We start from the raw sequence: 9,617 nt of genomic DNA on the forward strand, positions 1-9,617 counted from the left end.
TAGTAATGATACAGTATTTATACAGTATTATAAAATACTGAGTTGCAGGCTAATGAAACGAAAGTGGATGGCCATATCAGCTCAACATGACCAGACACGCTACCTAAATTTGCTCTTTTCTGTGTGGCAGAACATCACTGTTTAAGGCACGGATGGTATTCACATCGTTTCCCTGATCCCAGTTTCATTTGTGTGAAGGTGTGTCCTGTCCTTTTTGTGAAACTCTCTACAAAGTAGCATGTTTGGATATAAACAGCAGTAGTATTTTTTTTACTGTCTATACTGGAAAATGTGAAGAACTTTAGGTCATAGTGTCTGCTTATGGATACCAGGATATTGCTATTAAGAATTCTGAAATAAAATGCACTATTTCATCTCGAACTTGACTACTATCTTCAGACTACCTATTTAGTCCACAATAGCCCCTCTGAATTCAGCAGGACCAAAGTCAGTTTATTTTAGGATTGCATAATTATCTAAAGAAAGGTGGTTAAAAATTATTTCTTTGTGTATATTATATACATATTTATACACACACAGTGTTAAACTAAGCTGGTCTAGTCTGTTTTAAGCATAGCTGTTCATTTATTGACACCCAGAGTTTCTATAAATTATTATTGGGTTAGACTGATTGGCAGTGGCAAGTATTTGGCAACTGCCAATTCAGTCCTGTAAGAGATGAGCTTTATGCTAAATCTTGTTTCCTGACAGCCATTATGGTGATATAAAAAGGGTACAGCTTGACACCCTTCCATATTTTGCATCACCTGATTCCACATATACAATATCATATGACTTACTTAACCCACATGAGCGCTTCCCTGTCACATACTTACAATTGCTAATGAAGGTTAGAATTCATGCTTTGCTGTCATTGTGCATTGAAAGGAGTTTCACTTTAATTGGAAATATTCAAAAAGCAATAAGAGGTTACTAATTTGTATTTGGTTACTTGGAGTATGCTCCTTTACATTCCCTCTGAATACTTACAGTTTGGTGCCCGCTCCTGTCATGCTCCAGCCCATCAAACCCCTACATCCCAAAATGGAGACTGGAGCTTGATTTGCATGGGATCATCATGCAAAACCTCTTCTGATATAATCCAGCTGTTATGACCCACCAACACAGAGAAGCCTGTTTCATCAGTCTCATCGTGGAAAGTTGTAATAATACAGCTGGTCTTAGGATACCTCAATATTTTGGGTTTCTTGAACAAAATCCAGATGAGTGAATGGGATAAGCAATTTTTCTGTAATCCGCTCACATTTTCTGTTATAACAGTTTATTTTGAAAAATAACATGCCCAGTAAACCACAATTTTATCAGATTTAACAATCACATTTCAGTTTTTAGTAGTGCAGAAGAATATGTACAAAACAAAGGGTAAAAATTACTGTAGAATAAATTGGCTGTAAAGTCTGTAGAATTGCTTCTTTCCTAGCTCTGATGTCTGTGTTGGAAATTCAACTGCATTTGTCTTTTATAGTGTTGCAATTTTATGTCATTGTCATAACTAGATAATGTAAAACATCAATTAGAGGAGACTTTTAAAAATACTGTATGTCATTTACTAACAAGAAACCATCAAGGTCTTAATAGTTTAGATCTACTGCCATTCAAGCAACGTGTGCCATTCACACACAGATTTTATCCTTCTCCCTGAACTGACAATCTATTTTCTACAGGATTTTGTGCAACTTTACAATCTATAATTTATTCTTGGAAGAATTTCCTCTTATGATTTTAAATCTTACTTATAAAGAGTTTTGTGGGATTCAGGGGGCTATATCATTCTATTGTTTGGAATCCATCAAAATAACTTCTGATTGGTTAATACCTGGCTAAGTCAGACTTGACCTTTCTTCACTTTCTTAGTCAGTAATTGATGACTTGCAGCTGAATGTATGAATTGCCTCTATTGAAAATATTTGTTTTTGAGATAATGTTTATTTGAATTGCTTTTGAATCAAATGCGTAACAGGCAGTCAACATGCATGTGTGAACTGGCCCAGGTTAAACATAATTATGCAAAAAAAAATGTCCTTACCAAATTCTGTTCCTGTCTCCAAGTAATTTTAATGGGATCTTCCCAATATTACCCTGTTGGAATGAGTGGCATTAGCACACCAGCAGTGTTTGTGCCCAAAAGTTGGTTTTTTTATTGCTATGCAGCAAATTGCTTCTTTGTCTGTAGAAAACGATAAGCATACTTGAACAGTTGGGTGTGACAGCAGTTAGGCTTCATGAGTTGGATCTAGCCAGCTCTTCCACTGGTGAAAAAGGGTGTGCTGAGAATCTTGGGACATGCATGGACCAAAGATGTAGGATTGGGGACTGTAGTAAGAAGGGGAATTAATAGAGACTGAAGTGGAGAAGCTGATTGGATCCAAACTCTTGAATTGCCCTCTGATAAATTGTTACACATTTGGGACCAAAAATAAGTGCTATCTTAAAAATTCACAAAACTTATTACAGCATGAACTTCTGTGAGTCAGAGTTCAGTGCTTCAGATGAAGTAAGGTCTGATTCATAAAAGCTTATGCTGGGATAAATTTTGTAGAGATGAAATATGAATTTTGTGGCATCTTAAAGTGCCACTGGATTTAGGTTTTGTTTTGCTAAAACTAACTAAAATGAATATTCTTCTGGAATTATTATTTGGGACCAAATCTGGAATTTTCAAACTGCAGGTTACCTGAGGGGAATGGTATTGAGAGAGAAGTGGCTTTTTTACTTTTTTTGGTTGCCAAAGCCAGATGTAGTGAAGAAGGCTTATATTTTTAAGTGCTGTATGGAAATTGAAGAGCCATATAAATTGTGTATGAAATGGTGTGTTTTGCCAAGTTATGCATTTGAATGTATAGGGGTAATTTGAAAAGGGAAAATAAAACTTTGTTTACAAAGTCACCAGACTATCATAATCAGTTTTGAATCGCTTTATTTCTACTGTTTAAAATTTGTGGATTATTTGTTCTCAAAATTCCTAAAGCGTTTGTGGCTGTTTAAAGAGGGGGGAAAGTCTATGCATTTTATTGCTACACTTTTTGAATCTAGTACAATCTTTTCCCCACTTGGTTGTATATCTGTATTATCTCTTTTCTCCCTTTGTGCCACATATGATCAGAATGAATGCACAACATTATAGTGTGATTTTGTTAAAGGGCTGGTCACATTTGGATTTATGTTTGAATTTATTTCATTCTTTAGTTTTTCCTCAATAAATTCATTAAACTATTAATGTGCTTTTTATAGCTAGATACAAATACCAAAAGATGTTTTTTTCCCTCAGTACAGAAAAATAGACAGCATTCTTTATTTTTCCTTTTCTGTAAAAAGAAAGCTCCCCCCCCCCCCCCAGTTTTTTGTGTTATAATTGTTTAAATGGATGTTTGACAAGGAAGCGCAAAATTTCACCCATTTTATTTTATGTACCATGCAACTTCAAATCACTGGTCATGCTGAAAGTTTGTATATGGTTTATTAACAATGAGATTGAATAAATAGATCTTTTTATAGTTCTCAGGAATATCCCAGAAATTCATCTTTCTGTGCAAAGTGGGACTGGAATTTGAGCTGGTGTGTAATGTAAGGAAGATTCTTCTGCCATTTTAAGTCAAATTTGCTCTTAAGGTGTTGATCTTGCAATCATTTTTACAAAGATCTAGAATACAATATAAAACTATAAACAATTCATGTTTGCTTGATAGACAATCCAGACTTCTGAAGTAACTTTCCATATAGAAAAATGGGACTTCAGGTCCTTTCCTATGAACAATGAAGCTATTATATTTTTTTGTAATTATGCAACCACCTTATTTAAGGAGTATTTTGCTTTTTAAAAAGCAATGGTGTGACTGTCATTCTGTTTAGCTCTCTCAGCTGAGGCCCAGATGAAGAGCATTCTCTTTCCAGAGGAGAACATTGGACTTGCTAGGCTTGTGAGCCAGTGGAATTTGCACGGCGACACCATTTTATGAGAACCTTCATGTGGGGGCCATGTAGATGACTACAGCCATGTGGCTCTTATTTTGATGCACCACAGTTGTGCAGTTTGGACTGGTCATGTAAGCAGTTCCTATTTGGATATATCCGATCTCAGAAACAGTGCCTGAATGCTACCAGGCACAAATCTGGTAGCAATCCTGCACGTTATCAAGGTGCTTGCATGGGAGCCACTGTTAGTCTGATCCCCTAGTCAACTGTTGTTTGTCTTGTTCTAACTGTAATTTGGTACATGGAAACAAATGGAACTCGTAGGAGCAGACTGAAGCACCTTGCACAGTCTAGTGCAATGGTTAATGTCTACCTCTTTGTTTCACTTCCAGATTTTGTTTGGGTTTGGATCTATTGTGCTAATAATGAAAAGTGTTATTTGTAAAAAAAAATAAAATAATAAAAAATAAAAAGGACAGGAAGAAGCTGAAGCTTAAAGCACCAAAAGACCCAGTGCTGACCAGCCCTGTTCTGCACATATTTGACAAAAGCCATTGTTTTTAATTCTTAATATAAACAATGTTTGTTTGTAAAGTTCCTTCCTGCTGGAAAAATATGTATTTTTAAAAGAAAAAAAACCCTCTTGGCTATAAAGAATGTCAGCTGTATGAGCAGGTGTGACCATATCATAACATGCTGATCAGATATAAATTAATAAAAGTTATACCTCTCAGGTCTCTGATAATCCTTGTGCTTGGTCTTTCGGATAATTTGTTACTGCGAATGTGAATTCTGAAAAATCTGAAGTAGTACAGCTGGTACAGCAACAAACTGAAATTACTTGATTGACTTATACAATGAAGGTATGAAGCAGTAACTTTGATATGAAATTTTATTTACTGAATCCAGAAACACTAAAGCCTTTTCCAAATTGCACTGTGGCATCACCAAAGGCTATGTTGGAATGCAGTTTGATAGGCATTGATAACTTGCCTGTTTTTGCAGTCTACATACATTGCATAGTATTTCCCTGAAAGTGGTGGTTGGAGACATACCTAAGAACTTCAGGAACAGAAGGCTTAGCACCACAACCAATAAAACTTTGTTAAGGTTTCCTGGTTGACTGAGTGCCAGGGAATACTATTTATTGTATTTGTTTCTTGCCTTTTTCCATTATGCAACTCAAGGTGATTTACATAAAGTTCCCAGTCTCCCTTCCAGGTAGTGACCAGAGCAAGCTGCTTAACTTGCGCAAGGTTGCTAGATTGTGTGCCCAACCATAATCTAGGGCCTAGGTCTAGACTTAACTATTGTTTGTTTATTATTATTTTCAATTTACAACCCACCCTCCCCAAGAGTGGGCTCAGGGTGGGTAACAACATATAAAATTACATCAAAAATATCATACATCATTGTAAGTTAAATCATCAGATAAAATTAAAATAGCAGGATGGCAATATAAAAACATCCTATATGTGGCCCCGTAATTGGACTACAACACAGGTGTTAATAATCCTATGGGTCAACGGTTAGGGCTGTCAAAACAGGGAGGCCATATGATGTTTCATCCACCACCTCAGTCAAAAGTTTGTTGTCCTTTACTGAGCCTCTGTAAAAAAAGAAATTAAAATAAAAAAGCAAAGAGTTATGCAAGAGCCACAGTAACTGCATTTCTATTATGTATGATTTCTGATCCCTTAATGTTGGCTTGCACATTGCTTCCTCTGAGTACCAAAAACACAAAATGTGGCATGAGTTCTTTGACCTGAAGCTGAATGGCTGGTTTTACTTGAGCTCCAGAGCCTGAAGACTGCTTTGTACCTGCTTGGACCTGCCCATGGAACATGCAGTTGTAACCTACTTGGTTCAGTTACTTGGAAAGGTTGAGAGTTTTCAACATATTCCTGCTTAAGTATCTGAGTCGTCATATTCATTGCCTTTAGGAAAAGCTCTAGCCCTTTGTACTGACAGCTTTTTGGATCCTGTGTGCCTGCCTCTTTTTAATCTTAATTCTCTTGTTCTGCCAGCTGGCTAACATGATTAATGGTGTCACTTCAGGTAGATCCACCAGCTAATCTAAAGACTGTCAAGAGCCTTTTAATTCTATATGATGCCTTTTGGCAACCAAAGATCTCTCTACCACCTCAAGTTGATGTCATATGCTTAAACTTGAATTTCTGAAATGCTTCCTAGAAATGCTTGTCAGCCTGGATATCCCCAGAGAAGTAAATAGTTTTGGTTGTCAGAGATGTTACTGCTACTGACATGAAGCTGCTTTATGTATTGATAGGTGTGTGACATGGAGCAAATGGCATTTGCTGGAAGTGTCCTGTTGATACTCTTCTGCCTTCCAATAGACAAGACCATGGAGGAATTATCTTCCTAAAAGTTAAACAAAAATCTGTGTAGATTTTTGATAACTTCGCTTTTAATTCTCAAATCATAGTCAAGCCCATGGAGATCCACACTATTGCTAGGAGGTGTCTGAGCTCTATCCTTGATGCTTTACAGCTCTGTGTGTGTGTGCGTGTGTGTAAATGTATGTACATGTGCTGCCAGGAGATGGTTTCATCCTGTCCTTCAGTCTTTGTGAAAGTCACAGTGTGTATGTTGTGATTCCATAAAAGCACAGAATCTGGTACTGGCACAAAATTGGGCTTCAAGAGCAACACAACTTTCATAGAGTTTTATAGCTGCATTGACTACAGTGATATACTTGAAAGCTAAATCTCAGAATCAGGGTGGCTGATTTGGAAAAGATTTTCAAAAGTTAGAAATGGTTTCATTGCACTGCATAGATTTCTGATCATTTTCATGACAATTGCAAGCAGCATTCACATGTTCTATTGAAATGTGATAAAGAGGCATTTGGGGAATTCTACACTTTAAATTAGAGCAAATAAGCTACCTGCAAACTAGATGCTTGCAGCAGAAGAGAAAGGGCTTTTGTATTGAGATCACTCCCCACCTTCACTGTTTAAGACCTAACAAGGAGTCAGTAAACAAGGGCTTTTGTAGCTGGTTGAATCATTACCCATTATTATATAATAGAGTAAGTAGAGCAGACTATTTTAAGGCAGGGTAATTTAAACAGATACAAATCCTCAGATACTAGTAGGGGTAATAGATTCTTTCCCCTACAATGTAAACAGCTTGGAAGGGGGCAGTTTGGATAAGGGAAAGAACTGAGCCAATCCAAATGATCATCCTTGGCCACCTTTTAAAAATCAAAATGGACAACTATGTATCTCACCTTCTACAAATCATAGATTATGTATATATAAGTACTTGAAATGTTAGTAGTAACTTTCAGTTTGCTTTTAGGGCTATATATGCAGATATTAATTTAAGCCTGAATGGAAAATGCCCCATTTACTGGTAGAGCAGTTATAATAATGTGAATGGGAAAATGTAATGATACTAATAGAAACTGATATCTAGACTAGTTTAGAGTTCTTGGAGGTCAAAAGAAGGAAAGATAGTGGCTCATTCCATAAGTATTTGATAGGAATTACTATCTGTTACCTCAACCAGCTTTTATTGGGAAATATTATTTTTCTTAGCTTAAAATGGTAGGCTTATGCAAGAGGTGAGGTAAGCGGGAATCCTGTTAGTGTTATTCTTAAGATTTTGCCATAGAGAGCAGGTTGCACTGGTTGGTCTGCCTTTCCAAAGCATTTTCACCAATCACGTTGCTGGCTCACCAGCTGTGTTTGATTCTACATAATACACAGTTGTTCCTTTTTGTTTTTTTAAGCAAATTCTCCCTGACATTGCACCTGCTAGACATAGGAGCAATCATTTTACTTGCACACGAGACCGTGCTCCAGGGTGGGAAATATGGAAAAAATTTTGTCTCCACAACAGATGCCAGGGAATCTCTCCTGTATTGTCTTACTGTGCACTGTAATTAGTGACCCAAGACTTGGGGCCAAACTAGATATGATCTCTGCTGAGGATCTGATATCCTTTTGATGCCTTTAATGTTCCTTAAAAGTTGCCTTGAATAGAACTTAAGGGGATGAACTAAATTTTTCCTTCTTGCACCATTAATCTGATAACAATTGACCCTTTGGCTGCTAAAATGTATTATTAAAATATGTATATCCTATCCTTCCGTTTAGCTCAAAGTAGCTAGCACACCTAGTATTGTCATGGAATAAAACTAGCCACATTTTTAAGTCAATGGAACTATGAACCAAACCGTACATCAGGGGTGGCCAAACTGTGGCTCGGGAGCCACATGTAGCTCTTTCACACATATTGTGTGGTTCTTGAAGCCCCACCAGCCCATCAGCTGGCTTGAAGAAGGTAGTTGTCTCTTTAAATCACAAGCCAGCTGGTAGCTTGGAGAATGCATTTAAAAGTTGCTTTCTTTCCACCTCTCCTTTCCCATCTTCCTTCCTTCCTTGTGGCTTTCAAACATCTGATATTTTCATCTTGCAGCTCTCAAACACCTGACAGTTATTCTATGTGGTTCTTATGTTATGTTTGGCCGCCTCTGTTATACGTTATGGGGGAATCCTAATAAATCAGCATGAATCTGACCATCTGTAAAGAAAACCAATAAGAGTTTTATTTGTAGATAAACATAGAGTACCTGTGCAAGGTCAGATAAACCATCACACACACATAACACCCTTAGCTTTTGTCTTGCTGCACTCCATTTATTTCAGTATTTTCTCCTAGCCTGGATCATTTCCTGTTTCAGAACCAGAGTGGGAGAAATGTGTCAAGCTCTAGGCTATTTTAGGTGTGAGTCAATGGACTTGTGCATAACACTTTCATTAAAAGTATAGATGGCAATGTCAAAGAACCACTGGACTCTTGTGCCAGCCTTAAGAACACAGTTGTATGGCTCTTACTATTCAATAAGCATCAGCAGCATCATTTATTTTTAGTATCAGGCATTAGTGTAAATAGCACTAGGGAAGGTCAAAAAATAAGCCTCCAATGTGTTTGGGGAGGGCCACAGTGGCAGGGCTTTTGGAGTTATGGCCCCACTGGTAGACCTGGATTTTCGCCACTATGTGACAGAGTGTTGGACTGGATGGGACACTAGCCTGATCCAGCACAGCTTCTCTTACGTTCTTATGTGCAAATGTCCCACCAATACGGTCAGATGTATCCCACAAGCTCTAACCCGAGGGACAATTTGAACATAAGAACATAAGAGAAGGCATGTTAGATCAGGCCAGTGTCCCATCCAGTCCAAAACTCTTGTCACACAGTGGCCAAAAAAACTTAAGTGCCATCAGAAGGTCCATCAGTGGGCCAGGACACTAGAAGTCCTCTCACTGTGGCCCTCCCAAGCACCAAGAATACAGAGCATCACTGTCCCAGATAGAGAGTGCCAACAATACGCTGTGGCTAATAGACACTGGTGGATCTCTGCTCGATACGTTTATCCAATCCCCCCTTGAAGCTGGCTATGCTTGCAGCCACCACCTCCTGTGGCACTGAATTTCATGTGTAAATCACCCTTTGGGTGAAGAAGTACTTCCTTTTATCCATTCTAACCCGACTGCTCAGCAATTTCATTGAATGTCCATGAGTTCTCATATTGTGAGAAAGGGAGAATAGTACTTCTTTCTCTACCTTCTCCATCCCATGCACAATCTTGTAAACCTCTATCATGTCTTCCCTCAGTCAACCTTTCTCCAAGCTGAAGAACCCCAAGCGTT

Source organism: Heteronotia binoei, chromosome 1 (assembly GCF_032191835.1).
Source record: "Heteronotia binoei isolate CCM8104 ecotype False Entrance Well chromosome 1, APGP_CSIRO_Hbin_v1, whole genome shotgun sequence".
In the NCBI taxonomy this organism is placed as follows: Eukaryota; Metazoa; Chordata; class Lepidosauria; order Squamata; family Gekkonidae; genus Heteronotia; species Heteronotia binoei.